The sequence below is a fragment of the Zea mays genome, chromosome 8 (genome assembly GCF_902167145.1).
Source record: "Zea mays cultivar B73 chromosome 8, Zm-B73-REFERENCE-NAM-5.0, whole genome shotgun sequence".
NCBI lineage: Eukaryota > Viridiplantae > Streptophyta > Magnoliopsida > Poales > Poaceae > Zea > Zea mays.
The window spans coordinates 163,654,529-163,676,238 of record NC_050103.1 but is presented as its reverse complement, the minus strand read 5'-3'; positions in this window follow the sequence as shown (position 1 = coordinate 163,676,238).

Below are 21,710 nucleotides of genomic sequence, written 5' to 3'. Positions count from 1 at the left end.
GCGTCCAAGAGGCCTTAGCCGTTGGCACAGCACACCCCGAGCCTCGCCCGAGCCAAAGATCACCGGAGTTCGTCGTGAAAAGCGAGCACCGTCGCCCGCCATCCCTGCCCAGGCTCGGCCATCGTGGCCACCCCCTTTCTGTTGAACTCCAGCCTCGCCCTAGCCCCTGGATCGCTTCCCAGTGAAGCCGTGAAGCTTCTCCAAGCTTGAGCCGAGGCATTGCCTCACCGGAGAAGTGATTTCACCCTCGCTGGACTTCGGTCTTCCGTCGCCGTGCGTGGACCAAGCTAACCAGTGAGTCTACGTGTAATTCCTTGCACCCACATCTTCTCTGGCATCCCGTGAAGCTCTCTGGCCCGTTCAATTGAACTATCGCGTCGTGAGTAGGCCGGATTCCTCGCTGCCGATGAGCATCTCCGCCTGCTCACGTGGACCGGCCGACTCCGACCATCCCCGACGGCGACCCGTACATCGTTGTGATCCCCGAGACCTCCCCTACGTCCTCGACCACCTCACCGGAGCAATCTCGCCGCCGGTAAGCCCCTCCGCCCTTTCTTCCGCCGTGGTTACTGTTTAAGTTAGGAGAAGGACCTCGGGTTAGGATTAGAAGAACCCGAGGGGTTTTCTGCAATGTTAGTGTCTCATGTGAATAGTAGCCCAGGGACTGATCCGTGAGAAAAACTTGAAACACCCGCCAGGGACCCCAGTGCAAAGTAGTTTCCATTCAATCAATTCTGTTAATCTTTTTAAATAACCAGAGAACTTAGAAAATCCATAACTTGATAAATTCTTAATCAAAAGTTGTCAAACTAATTTTGCTAGATCCTAAATATTATGAACTATCATTTAAAAATAATAAATCCTATGCTTTCTGTTCTAAATTTTTGAGTTTAAAATTAAAAACAGAAACTGACCAAACCTTGTTTAATTAAGGAAAATTAGTTTTTCTTCTGTGCTGAACCTAAGAAAATTTATAGATATTCAAACCTCTTTTAGACACTATTTAAAAATAGTAGGAACCCCAGTATTGAAAAATATAGTGTAGATATCTATTTAAAGTTGTTTTGCCTAAAACTTAGGAAAAATCAGAAAGGCATTAGAAATTAATGAACAGTGAGTGAAATTATTTTTCCTAGTTTGCTTAAGTAATAGAGAACCTAGGAAAAATAAAAGGACCTTTACTTCAGATCAGTTTTTAAATAAAATGTTTCATTTAGCATTATTTCAACTGAAAATCAATTGTTAGAATTACAAAACCAGACCCAAAATTGATAATAAAAATCCAGTGGACTTATAACCACTAGGACCCCACTGCAAAAATAATGAACACCTCAGCCCATCATTATAAGTAAGGTAAACAAATATAATATGATAATGGGGCACTTTCCAAATAAATCATAAATAACCCATAATAATGCAATAATGGGCAACCAAAATTTTGCTAAGTCAATGATGAGATAAGCCACCAGGGAAAAATGCAAACCCATTGAAAAGATGTAAAATAATACCTATTGCTAATATTGTATAAGAAAGGTCATTTAATCCAATTAATGCATATCACCCCTTCCCTTAAGTAAAAAGATGCCAAACTTCAGAATGATTGCTCTTGCACAAAATATAAGCTAAGAAAAATCAGAAATCTGTTGTTTGATATTTTTCAAATATAGTGGTAGTAGAAAGCACCTCTTGGCTAGAAACTTGAGAAAACCCTAGTAAAATAATTAATAGGTAATAATGACTAGAAATTTGTGTCAAGTCATGTTATAGCACCTAAAAGCCAGCAAAAATAAAGTTTAGAGAATTACTTACTGATAAGTAATAGTTGTAGTTCAAAGCACCCCTTCTACCCTAGAATTTGGTAATTTTGTCCAGAGGAAACTATTCACTTTCTGATCCCCAAATTTTGAGACAGAGAATTATACACCAGTAATAAGCCACTATAATTTTTACAGGATTTTTGGAATTTTATTAAAACAACTTGTAGTTCAAACCCACTCCAAAAACTTAGGGAGAATAAAGAAAAAGAAAGAAGAAATAAACCTCACTCCAATGAGTCCAACTTGAATTCTTGTCAAAACTCACTAAGGCTTAAAAGGAATTCAGTGGAACCCCAAAATAAAACCTACAACTTACCTTAGCTAAGTTTGATCCAATTTACCAAGTATACCACCCAGAAGTCTTACATAAGTAAAGTTTAACCTTGTCTAACTCAAATAGATCATACACCGTCAAAAGTTGTAATTTCTAAAGCACATATCATATCATGCATATATCTTACGCACTGCATTCATTAGATTGTAATCTTGCCGACGGAGAGTACGTGCTCATCCCCGAGCAAGGATCTGTCCAAGAGGAGGACCAGGAGCAAGCTTCCGAGGCTGCTATCGAGGATCTCCCCGCAGCCCCAGCAATTGAAGGCAAGCCCCGGTTTTATGCATAACCAATTATATATGCTATTTTACTACACTTAATGTTTGTAGGCTTGTAATGTGCACATAAGTGTAGGAGTTGTTTGAAACCTCTAGATGCATGAACTTAGGATTCCTTTATGAGATGAATACTAGTATGCTAGGTCGAGTAGCTGATTGCTAATCAGGATCTCGGTACAAGTCGAGTGATTTTTCTAGCACTCGCGCGAGGTCAGGAATTGATTGTATTCATCTTGATAACGGGATCTATGTTAGTCTATGGACTTGGATCCAGGGAGGATGCCTTGACCATGAGACGGGAAAAAGAATTAAGGATTAATGTGTGGATACCTGAGTCAAGCTTTTGAACGTACTAAGCACATGCCGGGAAAAATGGTAACCGGTAAACCTAGTACCTGAGTGAAGCCGGACGCTGACTTTATCCCTCATGCGACCTGAGACTGGGTCTCCCATGCTAGCTATGGTGGGTACAAGTGCGGTCACTGCACGGCGGCAGCCGGGGTCAGTGGAGCACTGTATGCCAAGGCGGTGAGGCCTGGCCGCGAACGGGGAATCGATGGGGACGGTTGTCATGTGTGGGGTCGGAGTACCCTGACATGCCGTGTGTTTAGGTTTACCTTGCAAGGTTACAAACTCGATTCGAATCGTCTGCTTCTCGCAGCTAATGAGACTGCTTGACCCCTTGTACTGCATCGAGTAAGAAGTGAAATGAGGTTACATGAGATAATTTGTTGATTGAACTAAATGCTTGTCACCATGTATGCTTAGAAGGAGCAAATCTAGCTAAGTTAAGGATGATAGAATTTGAAAAGCTAAAAATTGATTTTAGAAATAGCTAGTGCTTTTGGCAAACCAAACCCCCTCAGCCAAACAGCTGCATAGTCTAGAGGTAGAGGAGTAGACTCCTCACACCGGTTAAGTCTAGTTGAGTATTAGTATACTCAGCCTTGCTTGTGGCATAATTTTTGCAGGTACCATACAGGAAATGGTTGATGGTGTGACTTGGCCTACCACCCTGCCACCGGGTTGGACGGTCGAGTGGGATGTTGCTCCGGCAGGAGAGGAGCACGAGGAGTAGTGGGCTAGGCCTTGCCCATTTCCTCGATACCGACGACATCATTTATCCGCTGCATTTTGTTTCATGAACTCTTATTTGCTACTTGAAAAAAAAACTCCGATCTATGTAATAATTCAGTACTTAATTCAAGGTTTCCTGTTTTATTGTATTTCTTCTATGACTCACCTTCGAGTGAGACTGTGGAATTTGATCATGGTTAAGTGGCTCTATCAGACTAGATCTGAGGGACTGACGGGTTATTTCGATTTAAGTGTGTCGCGACCCCGGAGGCGTGACTTAGGCACTTAAGCTGGAATAATTCGGGTGGTTCCGCCACAAGGATAATACAAGGCTTGCCCCACCTCTTGTGTTCTATCCCGCGCCAACCCATCTGGGCAGGGGCATGCAGCGACAATTTCACTCGTCGGTCCAGGGACCCCCCGGGTCCGAAACACCGACAATACTAATTATGCTACACGACATAGATATTTATGCAATGTGGTACATTGTCTAAAAAATCTATTTTCTACTGCATGCGTCCAAATTTAGAATTGCAAGAATGTGCGTTGAAAAGAAATGGATTGACATGCATGGAAACAAAATATTTGATTTAAATGCTTAATTTCCTCTATAAATATAGGATCTCTTCAACAGTCATACATCTAGACTCGTTAGAACCAATTTATGATATATACTGAGACTAATTATAGTACATAGTAAATGTATTTATGCACCATGGTACACTGTGTTCAAGATATATTTTCTGTTGCATTCGCACAAAATTAGGATGGCAAGAATGTGAGTTGAAAGGAAATGAATTGGCATGCATGGGAACAAAAATACGATTTTCAATGCTTTATTTCGTCCACAAATATAGGATCTCACCAACAACCATGTAGTTAGGCTCGTTAGAACTAGTTTATGGTATATACTGATACTAATTATGCTACATATGGAAGTTATTTATGCATCACGGTAGACTACGTAAAAACAACAAACATTTACATAAAATGTGAATAAAAATTGTCGGGGACCATAATTAGGGGTACCCTCAAGACGCCTAATTCTCAGCTGGTAACCCCCATCAGCATAAAGCTGCAGAGGCCTGATGGGTGCGATTAAGTCAGGGATCAGTCCATACGAGCGACTCGATCACGCCTCGCCCGAGCCTAGCCTCGGGCAAGGGCAGCCGACCCCGAAGGGGTTTCCGTCTCGCCCGAGGCCCCCCTTCAACGGCGGACACATCTCCGGCTTGCCCGAGGCCTTGCCTTCGCTGAGAAGCAACCCTGACTGAATCGCCGCACCGACCGGCCAAGTCGCAGGAGCATTTAACGCAAAGGAAACCAGGCCCTGCCAAAGGCACCATAGGAAACTCTGCTCCGCCCGACCCAGGGCTTGGACTCGGGCAAAGCCCCGGAAGACGGCGAACTCCGCTCCGCCCGACCCAGGGCTCGGACTCGAGCTAAGCCCCGGAAGACGGCGAACTCCGCTCCGCCCGACCCAGGGCTCGGACTCGGGCAAAGCCCCAGAAGACGGCGAACTCCGCTCCGCCCGACCCAGGGCTCGGACTCGGGCTAAGCCCCAGAAGACGGCGAACTCCGCTCCGCCCGACCAAGGGCTCGGACTCGGGCTAAGCCCCGGAAGACGACGAACTCCGCTCCGCCCGACCCAGGGCTCGGACTCGGGCTAAGCCCCGGAAGACGGCGAACTCCGCTCCGCCCGACCCAGGGCTCGGACTCGGGCTAAGCCCCGGAAGACGGCGAACTCCGCTCCGCCCGACCCAGGGCTCGGACTCGGGCTAAGCCCCGGAAGACGGCGAACTTTGCTCCGCCCGACCAAGGGCTCGGACTCGGGCTAAGCCCCGAAAGACGATGAACTCCGCCTCGCCCGACCCAGGGGCTCGGACTCGGCCTCTGCTGACGACCTCCGCCTCGCCCGACCCAGGGGCTCGGACTCGACCTCTGCTGACGACCTCCGCCTCGCCCGACCCAGGGGCTCGGACTCGGCTTCTGCTGACGACCTCCGCCTCGCCCGACCCAGGGGCTCGGACTCGGCCTCTGCTGACGACCTCCGCCTCGCCCGACCCAGGGGCTCGGACTCGGCCTCGGCCTCGGCCATGGAAGACAGACTCGACCCCGGCTTCGGAGGAGCCTCCACGTCGCCCAACCTAGGGCACAGGCCAGCCACGTCGACAGGAAGCGCCATCATCACCCTACCCCGAGCCGACTCGGGTCGCAGAGAACAAGACCTGTGTCCCATCTGGCTAGCTCCGCCAGATAGGCAATGATGGCGCCCCGCTAGCCCCGTGACGACGGCGGCTCTCAGCTCTCTTACAGAAGCAGGGCGACGTCAGCAAGGACACAACCGTTCCAACAGCTGTCCCTCCGCCAGGCTCCGTTGCTCCTCCGACAGCCACGACATCACGCTAGCAGGGTGCCAAGATCTCTCTGGCTGCCACATTGGCATGTACTTAGGGCACTAGCTCTCCCCCCGCTAGACACGTAGCACTCCGCTACACCCCATTGTACGCCTGAATCCTCTCCTTACGCCTATAAAAGGAAGGACCAGGGCCTTCTTAGAGGAGGTTGGCCGCGCGGGGACGAGGACGGGGACAGGCGCTCTCTTGGGGCCGCTCGCTTCCCTCACCCGCGTGGACGCTTGTAACCCCCTACTGCAAGCGCACCCGACCTGGGCGCGGGACGAACACGAAGGCCGCAGGATTCCCACCTCTCTCTCGCCGGACTCCGGCCTCCTCGCTCCTTTCCCCCCTTCGCGCTCGCCCACGCGCTCGACCCATCTGGGCTGGGGCACGCAGCACACTCACTCGTCGGCTTAGGGACCCCCCGGTCTCGAAACGCCGACAGTTTGCGCGCCAGGTAGGGGCCCGCTGCGTGTTGACGAGCAGCTTCCCGTCAAGCTCCACATGGGCAGTCTCCAACAACCTCTCCAACCCGGGACGGTGCTCCGTTTCGGGAGTCTTGAGTTCATGTCCCTCGACGGCAGCTACGACATGATACTCCTTCCACCGCCGCGCGACAACGACAATGGCGGCCGACAACCCGCCCTCCGGTGGCGGAATCGACGACGTCTTCCCCGCGCGGTGGAAGAACGACATTCGAGCTTGCCCCGTCCTCTCCCCCGCCAACGGAGGAGGAGGCGGGGCAACCAAGGCCGGGCGGGAGGCCGCGCTTCGTCGGCTGTCGAGCGAATTGACGCCCCCAGCGCCCCAACGGAGGGTGCGTCGGGCGTCGACCTCGCATTCGAGACGAAGGCGAGCGCCGTCCCCCCGCGACACGCCAATCCCGAGCAAGTGGACGACGCCAGCGAGCTCGTGGAGGGCCTGCAGGACGTCGCCCTCGTACCTAGGACGATGGCGCGATCAGCCCCCGACGTGACTACATCGCCCCTCGTCGACCAAAAGGTACTGACTGATTCCCATCCTGCATTATGTCGACTCGGCCTCAACCCGCCTAGCGACCTCGCTTTGGCGGGCGCTCTCGTTGAGGCGAGTGCAACCCCTCTGGGGTTTCGTACGCGGTCGCCTTGGGACCGGTTGACGGACGTCTCGACCTACGGGCCCTCTGGGACTGAGGAAGATGACGATCCCAGCATCTGTTGGGATTTCTCTGGATTTGGCAACCCCAGTGCCATGCGGGACTTTATGACCGCATGTGACTACTGCCTCTCCGACTGTTCCGACGGTAGCCGCAGCCTTGACGACAAGGACTGCGGCCCAAGCCGCGAATGTTTCCACGTCGAGCTAGGGGATCCCGCCGAAGGCAACCACCTCGGCATGCCAGAGGACGGTGATCTCCCTAGGCCGGCGCCTCGCGCCGACATCCCGCGGGAGCTAGCTGTGGTCCCCGTTCCGGCGGGGGGTCACGACCCACAGCTCGAGCAAGTCCGCGGGGCGCAGGCCAGGCTCGACGAGGGAGCAGGAGCACTTGAGTCGATCCGCCGGGACGTAGGGCAGGTATGGGCGGGCCAGCCCCCGACCGGAGAAATACGTCACCTGCCCCAGGGTTTCCAGCACCGCGTCGCCAACGACGTCAGGGTCAGGCCGCTACCCGCGTCCAGCGGGGTCGGTCAGAACCTGGCAGCCGCAGCAATGCTTATCCACGCGATGCCGGAGCCATCGACCACCGAGGGACGGCGAATCCAGGGAGAGCTCAAAAATCTCCTGGAAGGCGCTGCGGCCCGACGGGCCGAAAGCTCTGCCTCCCGGAGGCAGGGATACCCCTCGGAACCTCATGCCGCGACTTCCCGATTCATGCGGGAAGCCTCGGTCTACACCGGGCGCACGCGCAACACCGCGCCTGCGGCCCCGAGCCACCTCGGCAACGAGCACCATCGTCGCGACCGTCGAGCCCACCTCGACGAAAGGGTGCGCCGAGGCTACCACCCCAGGCATGGGGGACGCTACGACAGCGGGGAGGATCGGAGTCCCTCGCCCGAACCACCCGGTCCGCAGGCCTTCAGCCGGGCCATCCGGCGGGCACCGTTCCCGACCCGTTTCCGACCCCCGGCTACTATCACAAAGTACTCGGGGGAAACGAGGCCGGAACTGTGGCTTGCGGACTACCGCCTGGCCTGCCAACTGGGTGGAACGGACGACGACAACCTCATCATCCGCAACCTCCCCCTGTTCCTCTCCGACACTGCTCGCGCCTGGTTGGAGCACCCGCCTCCGGGGCAGATCTCCAACTGGGATGATTTGGTCCAAGCCTTTGCCGACAATTTCCAGGGCACGTACGTGCGCCCCGGGAATTCCTGGGACCTCCGAAGCTGCCGGCAACAGCCGGGAGAGTCTCTTCGGGACTACATCCGGCGATTCTCGAAGCAGCGCACCGAGCTGCCCAACATCACCGACGCAGATGTCATCGGCGCGTTCCTTGCCGGCACCACCTGCCGCGACCTGGTGAGCAAGTTGGGTCGCAAGACCCCCACCAGGGCGAGCGAGCTGATGGACATCGCCACCAAGTTCGCCTCTGGCCAGGAGGCGGTCGAGGCCATCTTCCGAAAGGACAAGCAGCCCCAGGGCTGCCCGTCGAAAGAGGCTCCCGAGGCGTCTACCCCGCGCGGCGCCAAGAAGAAAGGCAAGAAGAAGTCGCAAGCGAAACGCGGCGCTGCCGACGCAGACCTTGTCGCCGTCGCCGAGTACAAGAACCCTCGAAAGCCCCCCGGAGGTGCCAACCTCTTCGACAAGATGCTCAAGGAGCCGTGCCCCTATCATCAGGGGCCCGTCAAGCACACCCTCGAGGAGTGCGTCATGCTTCGACGCCACTTCCACAAGGCCGGGCCACCCGCGGAGGGTGGCAGGGCCCGCGACGACGACAAAAAGGAAGATCACCAAGCAGGAGAGTTCCCCGAGGTTCGCGACTGCTTCATGATCTACGGAGGGCATGCGGCGAATGCCTCGGCTCGGCATCGCAAGCAAGAGCGCCGGGAGGTCTGCTCGGTGAAGGTGGCGGCGCCAGTCTACCTAGACTGGTCCGACAAGCCCATCACTTTCGACCAAGCTGACCACCCCGACCACGTGCCGAGCCCAGGGAAATACCCGCTCGTCGTCGACCCCATCATCGGCGACGTCAGGCTCACCAAGGTCCTGATGGATGGGGGCAGCTGCCTCAACATCATCTACGCCGAGACCCTCAGGCTCCTGCGCGTCGATCTGTCCTCCGTCCGAGCAGGCGCTGCGCCTTTCCACGGGATCATTCCTGGGAAGCGCGTCCAGCCCCTCGGACGGCTCGACCTACCCGTCTGCTTCGGAACGCCCTCCAATTTCCGAAGAGAGACTCTGACGTTCGAGGTGGTCGGGTTCCGAGGAACCTACCACACGATATTGGGGAGGCCATGCTACGCGAAGTTCATGGCCGTCCCCAACTACACCTACCTGAAGCTCAAAATGCCGGGCCCCAACGGGGTCATCACCGTCGGCCCCACGTACAAACACGCGTTCGAATGCGACGTGGAGTGCGTGGAGTACGCCGAGGCCCTCGCCGAGTCCGAGGCCCTCATCGCCGACATGGAGAACCTCTCCAAAGAGGTGCCAGACGTGAAGCGACATGCTGGCAACTTCGAGCCAGCGGAGACGGTTAAGGCCGTCCCTCTCGACCCCAGCGGCGACGCCTCCAAGCAGATCCGGATCGGTTCCGGGCTCGACCCCAAATAGGAAGCAGTGCTCGTCGACTTTCTCCACGCAAACGCCGACGTTTTTGCGTGGAGTCCCTCAGACATGCCCGGCATATCGAGAGAAGTCGCCGAGCACTCGCTCGATATTCGGGCCGAGGCCCGACCCGTCAGGCAGCCTCTGCGCCGATTCGACGAGGAGAAGCGCAGAGTGATAGGCGAGGAGATTCACAAGCTAATGGCGGCAGGGTTTATCAAAGAGGTATTCCATCCCGAATGGCTTGCCAACCCTGTGCTTGTGAGAAAGAAAGGGGGGAAATGGCAGATGTGTGTAGACTACACTGGTCTCAACAAAGCATGTCCGAAGGTTCCCTACCCTCTGCCTCGCATCGATCAAATCGTGGATTCCACTGCTAGGTGCGAAACCCTGTCGTTCCTCGATGCCTACTCAGGGTATCACCAAATCCGGATGAAAGAGTCCGACCAGCCCGCGACTTCTTTCATCACACCCTTCGGCATGTACTGCTATGTCACCATGCCGTTCGGTTTGAGAAATGCGGGCGCGACGTACCAGCGGTGCATGAACCACGTGTTCGGCGAACACATTGGTCGCACAGTCGAGGCCTACGTCGATGACATCGTAGTCAAGACGAGGAAGGTTTCCAACCTCCTCCCCGACCTTGAAGTGACATTCCGGTGTCTCAAGGCAAAAGGCGTCAAGCTCAACCCCGAGAAGTGTGTCTTCGGGGTGCCCCGAGGCATGCTCTTGGGGTTCATCGTCTCCGAGCGGGGCATCGAAGCCAACCCGGAGAAGATCGCAGCCATCACTAACATGGGGCCCATCAAGGACTTAAAAGGCGTACAGAGGGTCATGGGATGTCTCGCGGCCCTGAGCCGGTTCATCTCACGCCTCGGCGAAAGGGGCCTGCCTCTGTATCGCCTCTTAAGGAAGGCCGAGAGCTTCACTTGGACACCCGAGGCCGAGGAAGCTCTCGGGAACCTGAAGGCGCTCCTTACAAAGGCGCCTATCTTGGTACCACCAGCTGATGGAGAAGCCCTCTTGGTCTACGTCGCCGCGACCACTCAGGTGGTTAGCGCCGCGATTGTGGTCGAGAGGCAAGAAGAGGGGCATGCATTGCCCGTTCAGAGGCCAGTTTACTTCGTCAGCGAGGTACTGTCCGAAACCAAGATCCGCTACCCACAAGTTCAGAAGCTACTGTATGCAGTGATCCTGACGAGGCGGAAGTTGCGACACTACTTCGAGTCTCACCCGGTAACTGTGGTGTCATCCTTCCCCTGGGGGAGATCATCCAGTGCCGAGAAGCCTCGGGCAGAATTGCGAAGTGGGCGGTGGAAATCATGGGCGAGACCATCTCGTTCGTGCCTCGGAAGGCCATCAAGTCCCAGGTATTGGCGGACTTCGTAGCCGAATGGGTCGACACCCAACTACCGACGGCTCCGATCCAACTGGAGCTCTGGACCATGTTTTTCGACGGGTCGCTGATGAAGACGGGAGCCGGCGCGGGCCTGCTCTTCATCTCACCCCTCGGGAAACACCTACGCTACGTGCTACGCCTCCATTTCCCGGCGTCCAACAATGTGGCTGAGTACGAAGCTCTGATCAACGGATTGCGAATCGCCATCGAGCTAGGGGTCCGACGCCTCGACGCTCGCGGCGACTCGCAGCTCGTCATCGACCAAGTCATGAAGAACTCCCACTGCCGTGACCCGAAGATAGAGGCCTACTGCGATGAGGTTCGGCGCTTGGAAGACAAGTTCTACGGGCTCGAACTTAACCACATCGCTCGGCGCTACAACGAGACTGCGGACGAGCTGGCAAAAATAGCCTTGGGGCGAACAACGGTTCCCCTGGACGTCTTCTCCCGGGATCTACACCAACCCTCCGTCAGGATCAACGACGTGCCCGAGCCCGAGGTACCCTCGGCCCAGCCTGAGGTACCCTCGGCCCATCCCGAGGCGTCCTCGGTCCAGCCCGAGGTACCCTCGGCCCCCGAGGGCGAGGCGCTGCGCATCGAGGAGGAGCGGAGCGGGGCCACGCCTGACAGAGACTGGCAAACCCCGTACCTGCAATATCTCCGCCAAGGAGAGCTACCCCTCGACCAAGCCGAGGCTCGGCGGGTAGCGCGACGTGCCAAGTCATTCGTCTTGCTAGGCGATGAGACAGAGCTCTACCACCGCAGCCCCTCGGGCATCCTCCAGCGATGCATCTCCATCGCCGAAGGTCAGGAACTTCTGCAAGAGATACACTCGGGGGCTTGCGGCCATCACGCAGCGCCTCGAGCCCTCGTCGGGAATGCTTTCCGACAAGGCTTCTACTGGCCAACGGCGATGGCCGACGGCACTAGAATTGTCCGCACCTGCGAAGGGTGTCAATTCTATGCGAAGCGAACCCACCTGCCCGCTCAGGCTCTGCAAACAATACCCATCACCTGGCCTTTTGCTGTATGGGGTCTGGACCTCGTCGGTCCCTTGCAGAAGGCGCCTGGGGGCTACACGCACCTGCTGGTCGCTGTCGACAAATTCTCCAAGTGGATCGAGGTCCGACCCCTGAACAGCATCAGGTCCGAGCAGGCGGTGGCGTTCTTCACCAACATCATCCATCGCTTCGGGGTCCCGAACTCCATCATCACCGACAACGGCACCCAGTTCACCGGCAAAAAATTCTTGGATTTTTGCGAGGATCACCACATCCGGGTGGACTGGGCCGCCGTAGCTCATCCCATGTCGAATGGGCAAGTAGAGCGTGCCAACGGCATGATTCTACAGGGGTTCAAGCCTCGGATTTACAACGACCTCAACAAGTTCGGCAAGCGATGGATGAAGGAACTCCCCTCGGTGGTCTGGAGCCTGAGGACAACGCCGAGCCGAGCCACGGGTTTCACGCCGTTCTTCCTGGTCTATGGGGCCGAGGCCGTCTTGCCCACTGACCTGGAGTACGGCTCCCCAAGGACAAGGGCCTACAACGGTCAAAGCAACCAAGCTAGCCGAGAAGACTCGCTGGACCAGCTGGAAGAGGCTCGGGACAAGGCCTTACTACACTCGGCGCGGTACCAGCAGTCCCTGCGACGCTACCACGCCCGAGGGGTCCGGCCCCGAGACCTCCAGGTGGGCGACCTGGTGCTTCGGCTGCGGCAAGACGCCCGAGGGAGACACAAGCTCACGCCCCCCTAGGAGGGGCCATTCATCATCGCCAAAGTTCTGAAGCCCGGAACGTACAAGCTGGCCAATAGCCAAGGCGAGGTCTACGACAACGCTTGGAACATCCAACAGCTACGTCGCTTTTACCCTTAAGATGTTTTCAAGTTGTGCATATACCTCGCACCCACGCAAAGTTTAGTCAACAAGGAAGGGTCGGCCTCGCCTCGGCAAAGCCCGACCCTCCCTCGGGGGCTAAAAAGGGGGGAAACCCCCTCTGCGTCGAAATTTTCCTCGAAAAAAGATCTCTTTCACCAGAATATCTTCCATGCTTTTTGACTACTTCGAAAAGTGGGTCCTGGAAACGACGGAGTGCGCGTAAGCAGCCAAGGCTGACCGAGCCGAGGGACTCCTACGCCTCCGTGATATGGATACCTCACTCATCACCTTCTGCGATAAGTAACTCGCGTTCGGATAAAGTGGCTCCGCGGATCGAACAAGTCTTTACGTTCGGAAGCCCTTCTGCCGAAGCGATCCTTCGAGCCTTCTCGACCGAGTCGGTGACAGGGCCTCATGGACGGGTGAAAGTACGCATAAGCGGCAAGGCCGACCGAGCCAAGGGACTCCCACGCCTCCGGGATACGGATACCTCACTCATCACCTTCCGCGAGAAGCAACTTTCGCTCGCACAAACATCCCTGTTACCGACAAAAAGTCCAGACACTCGAAACAAGAGGAAAAGAGACGCAGCTCTACAATGCAGCGAGGGTGTGTGTCCTGGCCTCGGCGGCTGCAGAAGGCACACGCTACAAGACACTCTGACCCTGCAGGCTCGGGTCTGGACGCTGGAAGGAGGCAGCAACACCCTCGGCATCGACGACACCTCCGGCGAAGCCCGACCTAGCCTCGGACGGCGACGCGGTCCGAGGTTCTCCGCTCCGAAGGACGACGTCATCACCACGCTCGGGCAATCGTTGCCAGGGACTCCTCCAGGAATCCGGCCCGAGCAGGCGGCTCGGCCGGTCGCCCCTGGGGCCTCGGCCGACCATCTCCCGAGGGCGCCAGCCCGACCTGAGGCCTCGGCCGATCAACTCCGACATCGGTCCCGCTAACGGATAACCCGGCTAGGCTCCGGCCAACCAGGTTTTCATTTTTCGAGCCAACCTCGCCTCTGTTCAAGCTGATATCGCTACCCCTGGCCTCGGCTCGTCGAAGAGCGGCCAAGGGGTCCCTTTAACTGAGCTAGAGGAGCCTCGGATGGCAAGGCCGACCGAGCCGAGGGACTCCTACGCCCCCGGGATACGGATACCTCACTCGTCACCTTGACACAGGGCGACTCATGCTTGGTGAAGCGGTTCAGATAATCAACAGACGAGTCTTAGCGCTCAAAGATGAAGAAAAAACACGGCTCCGTGCCGACGTTACATACATGTTCAGGCCCCGAAAGCCGTGATGAACAGAAACCCTGGCATTCGAAGTGCCATTACAAACGAAACTCCGGTTCCGTCTCCGCGGGAATGGACAACCTCCACGCCGGGGAAGCCCGTGGAGCGACAGGCTCTGGGCGAATCACCAGCAAAACGCGGGTCGCCCCCGTGCATACCGGCAGATCCTCGCTGCCGTCCTTGCCGCGAATGCAAGGAAAGAGGCGGAATGTTGCATCCTAGCTGGGCAGCAACAGTTCGCCTTCCCCGGCATGGCTGGAGGAAGTCTCCGCCGTAGGGCTAGAGGGCGATTGCCACCACCAGAAGCTGGAAGAAGAGGTGGTCCACCGACCCGCGCGGAAGGTGGAAACCCGGCTCGCCTCGCCCCCCGCCCCAGCGAGGATGGCGAACACCCTCAACACTGAGGGCGGGACCGGGATCACAGCCCGGTTTGCCTCTCCCTATCCAGGAGCTGGAGGTCACCGTCTTGGGTAACCACCAGCGGAGGGGAGCAACCGGGCTGTGTGATGAAAATCCTTGAAGCCGAACGATGGCTGAAAGGTACCAACTCCCACGGAGTTGCGTTCCTCCAACGATGAGGCGAAAAGACGGCGGTTTCCCCCATCCAGGGGCATGGAAGGTGGAAAGATGCGGCGCATGAGGGAGGAAGAAGATATGGTCGCCTTACGAAGGGAGTCGCCCTCCTTTTAAAGGCGACTCTCCCTGCTTGCGCTCCCAACCGTCACGGGCTGAGTCTTCTCCAACACGCTTCAAAGCCCTCCCCTGCGGCGCGGGGGCTGGGTCCCGCATGTCATGCAGACCGGCTCCGAGCAGAAGAAGCCAAACCGCCGCGCGTGGGGCACGCAACCGCCCAGCGGTTACAAGCGATCCTCCACCTTTGCCCAGACCAACGGGCGAGAGAGGCGGGCAGCCATGCAGGCGGCATGCAACCGCGCCAAGTGGACGCGCTTCTCCGACTCCCAGCGCGCCCAGCCTGGAGGCCCAGGCCCACGCGTCACGCAACCGGCGCGCCGGATGCTGCATGCAAGCAACTGCACCGCCACTTGCGCCACCACCGCGCCTCTTCGGTTGCGGAACCAATACCGCGACTCGAGGCGACCAGGCACAAGACCCAGCAGCGCCAGCCTGACGCGACGGTCAATGCGGCCGAAAGTGGGCCGGCAGTAATGACGGTGGCAGACGCGCGGGAGCAGCGGGCACGTCGACAACCAAGCTCACGTCCCATCCGGGGGCAGCGAGAGAGCTCCCTCTCACGGTGTGAAGACAACGCGCCTGTGATCCGTTCCTCGAACGGCTCGCACACGCGCAACGGCTGCCCCACCAACCACTCGCCCCGTTGCATTAACTCCGCGGCTGGACAGGTGGCGTTTCTGGCAGCAGCAACGGGCGACGCTTCGCCCTCGCCGAAACAACCGCACCAAAAAAGGTACGCCGCGTCGTTCGGTTTCGTATCCTTTTTCCCTTTTTTCCTCTTTCTCTATCTCTTGCAACAGGGACCAGGAAAGGGGGATCCCCCGAAAGGGATCCTTCCCCGTGAAGGAACCAGGCTCCGAGCCTCCTTACTGATCAGGGGTTCGAAGGCTGGCCCCCGAAGGGTTCAACAGCCGCCTCAGATCGCGTGGGCCCTACACCCACTACTGGTCAGAGGTTCGAAGGCCGGCCCCTCGAAGGGTTCCACGGCCGCCTCAGGCTACTCGGGCTCCGTGCCCATTACTGATCAGGGGTTCGAAGGCTGGCCCCCGAAGGGTTCACAGTCGCCTCAGACGCCGAGCGAGGGATGACCAGGGGTACGTTCGATACATAACCGAGGCTTGGGCTGCGCTCCCGAGGTACCCTAGGACATTTCCGAGACCAGCGGGAGCGATCTTGTAACGGAATCCCATCAGAGGGAGGCATCGAGCCCTCGGACCCCGTCGCCAGGGGACCGGGTCCGGCAGATCACCCGCAGGTACTTTTGGGCGTGCCTCTGGGCCCCTAGCCGACCCCTAACGAACGGGGCACGGACGTCCACTCGGATTACCCGCTTGCAGCTCACCGGAGACACCATGTTCAGTGCCCATCGAGGGTAACATGGCGCACTCCCCCCCTCCTCCTTGCGGAAAGGCGACGTAGGGGCGTATGTAAAAAAGCCGGGTCTGTCCCTGATCGCCCTCTCGCTCTGTGCAGAGGCTCGGGGGCTGCTCTCGCAAACCCGGCTCCGGCCGAACCGTTGACAGCGTCAACATACCAGCCCGAGAACTTGGGCCCCGACCGTACACCCGGGCTACGGCCAGCTCGCATGAGGGAACAACCAGACCAGCCGAAGCATTACGCAAGGCATTAAGACCTCGAAGGAGTGAAATCACTCCTCCGAGGCCTCGGGGGCTACACCCGGCGGGTGCGCTCGCGTGCACCCACCGGAACCAAATGTAACCGAGAAAGGCTGGTCCCCTTGCAAAAAAGTGCGAAGAAAGCCTCCAAGCGAGTGCTAACACTCCCTTCGAGGCTCGGGGGCTACTGTCGGGGACCATAATTAGGGGTACCCTCAAGACGCCTAATTCTCAGCTGGTAACCCCCATCAGCATAAAGCTGCAGAGGCCTGATGGGTGCGATTAAGTAAGGGATCAGTCCATACGAGCGACTCGATCACGCCTCACCCGAGCCTAGCCTCGGGCAAGGGCAGCCGACCCCGAAGGGGTTTCCGTCTCGCCCGAGGCCCCCCTTCAACGGCGGACACATCTCCGGCTTGCCCGAGGCCTTGCCTTCGCTGAGAAGCAACCCTGACTGAATCGCCGCACCGACCGGCCAAGTCGCAGGAGCATTTAACGCAAAGGAAACCAGGCCCTGCCAAAGGCACCATAGGAAACTCCGCTCCGCCCGACCCAGGGCTCGGACTCGGGCAAAGCCCCGGAAGACGGCGAACTCCGCTCCGCCCGACCCAGGGCTCGGACTCGGGCTAAGCCCCGGAAGACGACGAACTCCGCTCCGCCCGACCCAGGGCTCGGACTCGGGCAAAGCCCCGGAAGACGGCGAACTCCGCTCCGCCCGACCCAGGGCTCGGACTCGGGCTAAGCCCCGGAAGACGGCGAACTCCGCTCCGTCCGACCAAGGGCTCGGACTCGGGCTAAGCCCCGGAAGACGACGAACTCCGCTCCGCCCGACCCAGGGCTCGGACTCGGGCTAAGCCCCTGAAGACGGCGAACTCCGCTCCGCCCGACCCAGGGCTCGGACTCGGGCTAAGCCCCGGAAGACGGCGAACTCCGCTCCGCCCGACCCAGGGCTCGGACTCGGGCTAAGCCCCGGAAGACGGCGAACTCCGCTCCGCCCGACCAAGGGCTCGGACTCGGGCTAAGCCCCGGAAGACGACGAACTCCGCCTCGCCCGACCCAGGGGCTCGGACTCGGCCTCTGCTGACGACCTCCGCCTCGCCCGACCCAGGGGCTCGGACTCGGCCTCTGGTGACGACCTCCGCCTCGCCCGACCCAGGGGCTCGGACTCGGCTTCTGCTGACGACCTCCGCCTCGCCCGACCCAGGGGCTCGGACTCGGCCTCTGCTGACGACCTCCGCCTCGCCCGACCCAGGGGCTCGGACTCGGCCTCGGCCATGGAAGACAGACTTGACCCCGGCTTCGGAGGAGCCTCCACGTCGCCCAACCTAGGGCACAGGCCAGCCACGTCGACAGGAAGCGCCATCATCACCCTACCCCGAGCCGACTCGGGTCGCAGAGAACAAGACCTGTGTCCCATCTGGCTAGCTCCGCCAGATAGGCAATGATGGCGCCCCGCTAGCCCCGTGACGACGGCGGCTCTCAGCTCTCTTACGGAAGCAGGGCGACGTCAGCAAGGACACAACCGTTCCAACAGCTGTCCCTCCGCCAGGCTCCGTTGCTCCTCCGACAGCCACGACATCACGCCAGCAGGGTGCCAAGATCTCTCCGGCTGCCACATTGGCATGTACTTAGGGCACTAGCTCTCCCCCCGCTAGACACGTAGCACTCCGCTACACCCCATTGTACGCCTGGATCCTCTCCTTACGCCTATAAAAGGAAGGACCAGGGCCTTCTTAGAGGAGGTTGGCCGCGCGGGGACGAGGACGGGGACAGGCGCTCTCTTGGGGCCGCTCGCTTCCCTCACCCGCGTGGACGCTTGTAACCCCCTACTGCAAGCGCACCCGACCTGGGCGCGGGACGAACACGAAGGCCGCGGGATTCCCACCTCTCTCTCGCCGGACTCCGGCCTCCTCGCTCCTTTCCCCCCTTCGCGCTCGCCCACGCGCTCGACCCATCTGGGCTGGGGCACGCAGCACACTCACTCGTCGGCTTAGGGACCCCCCGGTCTCGAAACGCCGACAAAAATATCATAAACATACAAAAGATAGAAGAGCCATGAACTGACAATGATCATAAAACCTATTGACATTGGCATAAATATGTATACAAAATCGCATAAAAACAGGGCCGTCGATCCACCTCCGCTCGTGCCTAGGGAATGCCGCGCGTCGTCGCCGACCGTGGGACGCCAGCGGGCGCCACTCCGGGGCGTGCGCCTCCGAGGAGTCGACGTCACGCGCGCCTCCTAGATCCGTCATCGCGGGCGCGTCTTCCATATCCGCCGCCGCGTGCACACCTCCTAGATCCACGATCCTAGAGGGAGCGTCACCGTCGTTCGATCCTGGGGGAGCGTCGTCGTCGTCGTTGCTCGGCTCTGGGTGGTCGTCGTCGCTCAATCCTTCGGGAGCGTCGCCGTCAATTGCCCGGGCGCCACCGCCGCTAGCCCCCAGGATCGTCGCCGCTCGCACGCCCGAGGAAACCGCCGTTGCCGCTCGCTCGCCCGAGGGAACCGTCGTTGTCGCTCGCTTGCCCGAGAGAACCGCCGCCCCTGCTAAAACCTAATATCTAACGGAACCTGGTGCGGCTGAGCCGGATGACCGTTGAATCAGAGGGTTTCCTCTAATTATTGAAAGTTTAAGGCTCCAAATATACAAACTTTATATATATATATGTGTGTGAGATTATGTCTAAATCGTCAAGAATTTTAGACCTGGAGGTAGTATGAGTTTTGGTGCCAACAAGTTTGATTAGTCATAACAAAGTTGAAGTTACTAGTTGGACTTGGATCAGTTCCCTCTGACCAATTCGTAAGAGGCAGCCAAGCCAAGCAGTACCTAATCCAACAGGGAGGAAGAACTAAATTACCGGTCGTCTAGACGTACGTACGTGTGCGTGAACCTCCTCTTTGCTCGTTGTATGCTTATTCCGAGGGTCTGTATGCAGCTAATAGTTAATTGACTATAAATTTACTATTACAATTAGCTAGTTAACAAATATCTAGGTTAACTAACTATTATCTAATTTGTTAAAAGTATTCAATAGCTAAATTATTAGTTAGAGTGTTTGAATATATTTAGCTAATTTTAGCAGCTATATATCTATTAGCTCTAGTTAAATAAAAAACAACGTATTTCACTGTCTCAGCATCTTCAGCAGGCCTGACTGTATCACAAATATTCCAGTGTGATTCAAAAAAAAGAATTGCAGAGTGGACTAGTATTGGATTGGAGGAAGGTCAAATTAAGTGATGAATGGTTGAAAGCCAAAGCCGCGTGTCCCCGTGTCGTGTTGTGTGCAGAAGAATCCGCCGTCCAACCAACCACTCCCGGCGGTCCGGTCTTGGTCAGCCAGCCTCTCCCTCCGCGCTTCTACTAGTACTATTGTAATCGGCAGAGAGATTTTGTTCTACCGCTCACCAACCACAGCAAAGCCAAAGCCAGAGGTAGCCGATGACCAAGACCATGCCATTGTTTTGGCCTTTTGCTTTTGACTGTTCCGTTCGCGCACAGGAGGGTTTCGGTGGCCTCATGGTAGGTAAAAGTAAAACCCAGCGCCGCTTTCCCACGCACACAATTATTCTATATTTAGTTCAAGTTTCTGAAGTTTAAGGACGTATTTGGAATGCGTTCGGCCGGAATACAGTGACTAGCTGAAGAGTGTTAGTCGGTCCAAGTCTTGCAAGCAATAATCATCTCATATATTCTCATCTCAAGAGATAAAAAGTCCTCCTTGTTTGTATCTGCCATCCGTAAACTGCTTCAAGTCAGTAAGTTTAGCTTAGCTTAACAATTCTCTGCCGAAAAAAACAAACCGAACGGCTCCAATCTACATAGAGGTGTAAGGTGTTTGATTCCACCCGACTAAAGTTTAGTCCCTATCATATCGAATATTTGACTAATAATTATGGATATAAAATATAGCCTAATTACAAAGCACCCAACTAAAGTTTATAGTTGAGACGAATTTATTAAATTTAATTAAGTCTATATTTAATACTCTTAATTGATATTCAATTATTTGATATGATATGAACTAAACTTTAGTTAGGAGAACCAAGCACTCCTTTAATGCACTGAGTTGTGCCCCCTTTGGCGAGGAATTGAAATCTACTTGGTGAGTTAGGACTTGACCTTCTATAATTTTTAGAGCTTGTTTGGTTACATAAAGATTGAGGAGCACATAATCCTCTGCTAGTCATTTTAGGGGTGTTTGGGAGTGAAGTTTTTTTTTACAGTTTTGGAAGAATACTACAGTATTCTTAAATACTACAATATTATATACAGAATGATGTTTGTCAAACTAGCTAAAATCTTTGTTTTCAAAACTGAAGTATTGCAAAAAAATGTAGTTGTTTTAAGGTATTTATAAACTTAGGCCTGGACCTCAGTTTTCAAAACTGCAGTATTTTAAACTGTGGTATTGTCTTGACTAAATACTGTGGTTTTCAAAAACTTTGTTTTCCGAACAGGACCTTAAAGTTTGGATATAATTCAGCCTTAAATTTATAGGATAGAAGATGGAAAAATGGTTCATTATGCTGTATTTTTACTCTCCAATCTAGAGCGCACTCTTCGACTCACTCGTTTAGCAGAAATGCAGCTTCTTTCCCCACACATATATATTTTTACTCTCCAAATTAGAACACACTCTTGGCCACTTTTTCCAGAGGTCAAGCAGTTTTGTTCATACCCCCTACATGACATGTTCATATAAATAGGAATTAGAAGAGAAACAACTGAGATGAGGCTGCAGAAGTGCAGATCTAGGTACTGTACTTTGCACTAGTACAGTCTAGTACTCCTCCATCATAAATTATAAAATATTCTAATTCTAATTGTTGTAGAGAGTCAGAATATATCAAGTTTGATTAATTTTATATAATAAAATAATAAAACCGTGATAAAAAAATAAGTGTTATTAGATTTTCACTAATTATTTTGTACAATATACTCCATTCGTCGTGTTTTAGTTCAAAAATGAACAGGTGGACAATAAATATTCGAGGTAGTATCTATTTAAATTTAAGATGCTTTTGAATAAGTCAAAACTTATAGTATGAATCGGGGGTGTACAATTTCAAATGAGATGCCCATCCACTTGCACCCGGTGAAGTTTCTTTTGGATTATCTCCCCAAATTATACATGTCCATTCGGACTGGGCCGGCCGTTTGGGCCACCCGTGCCA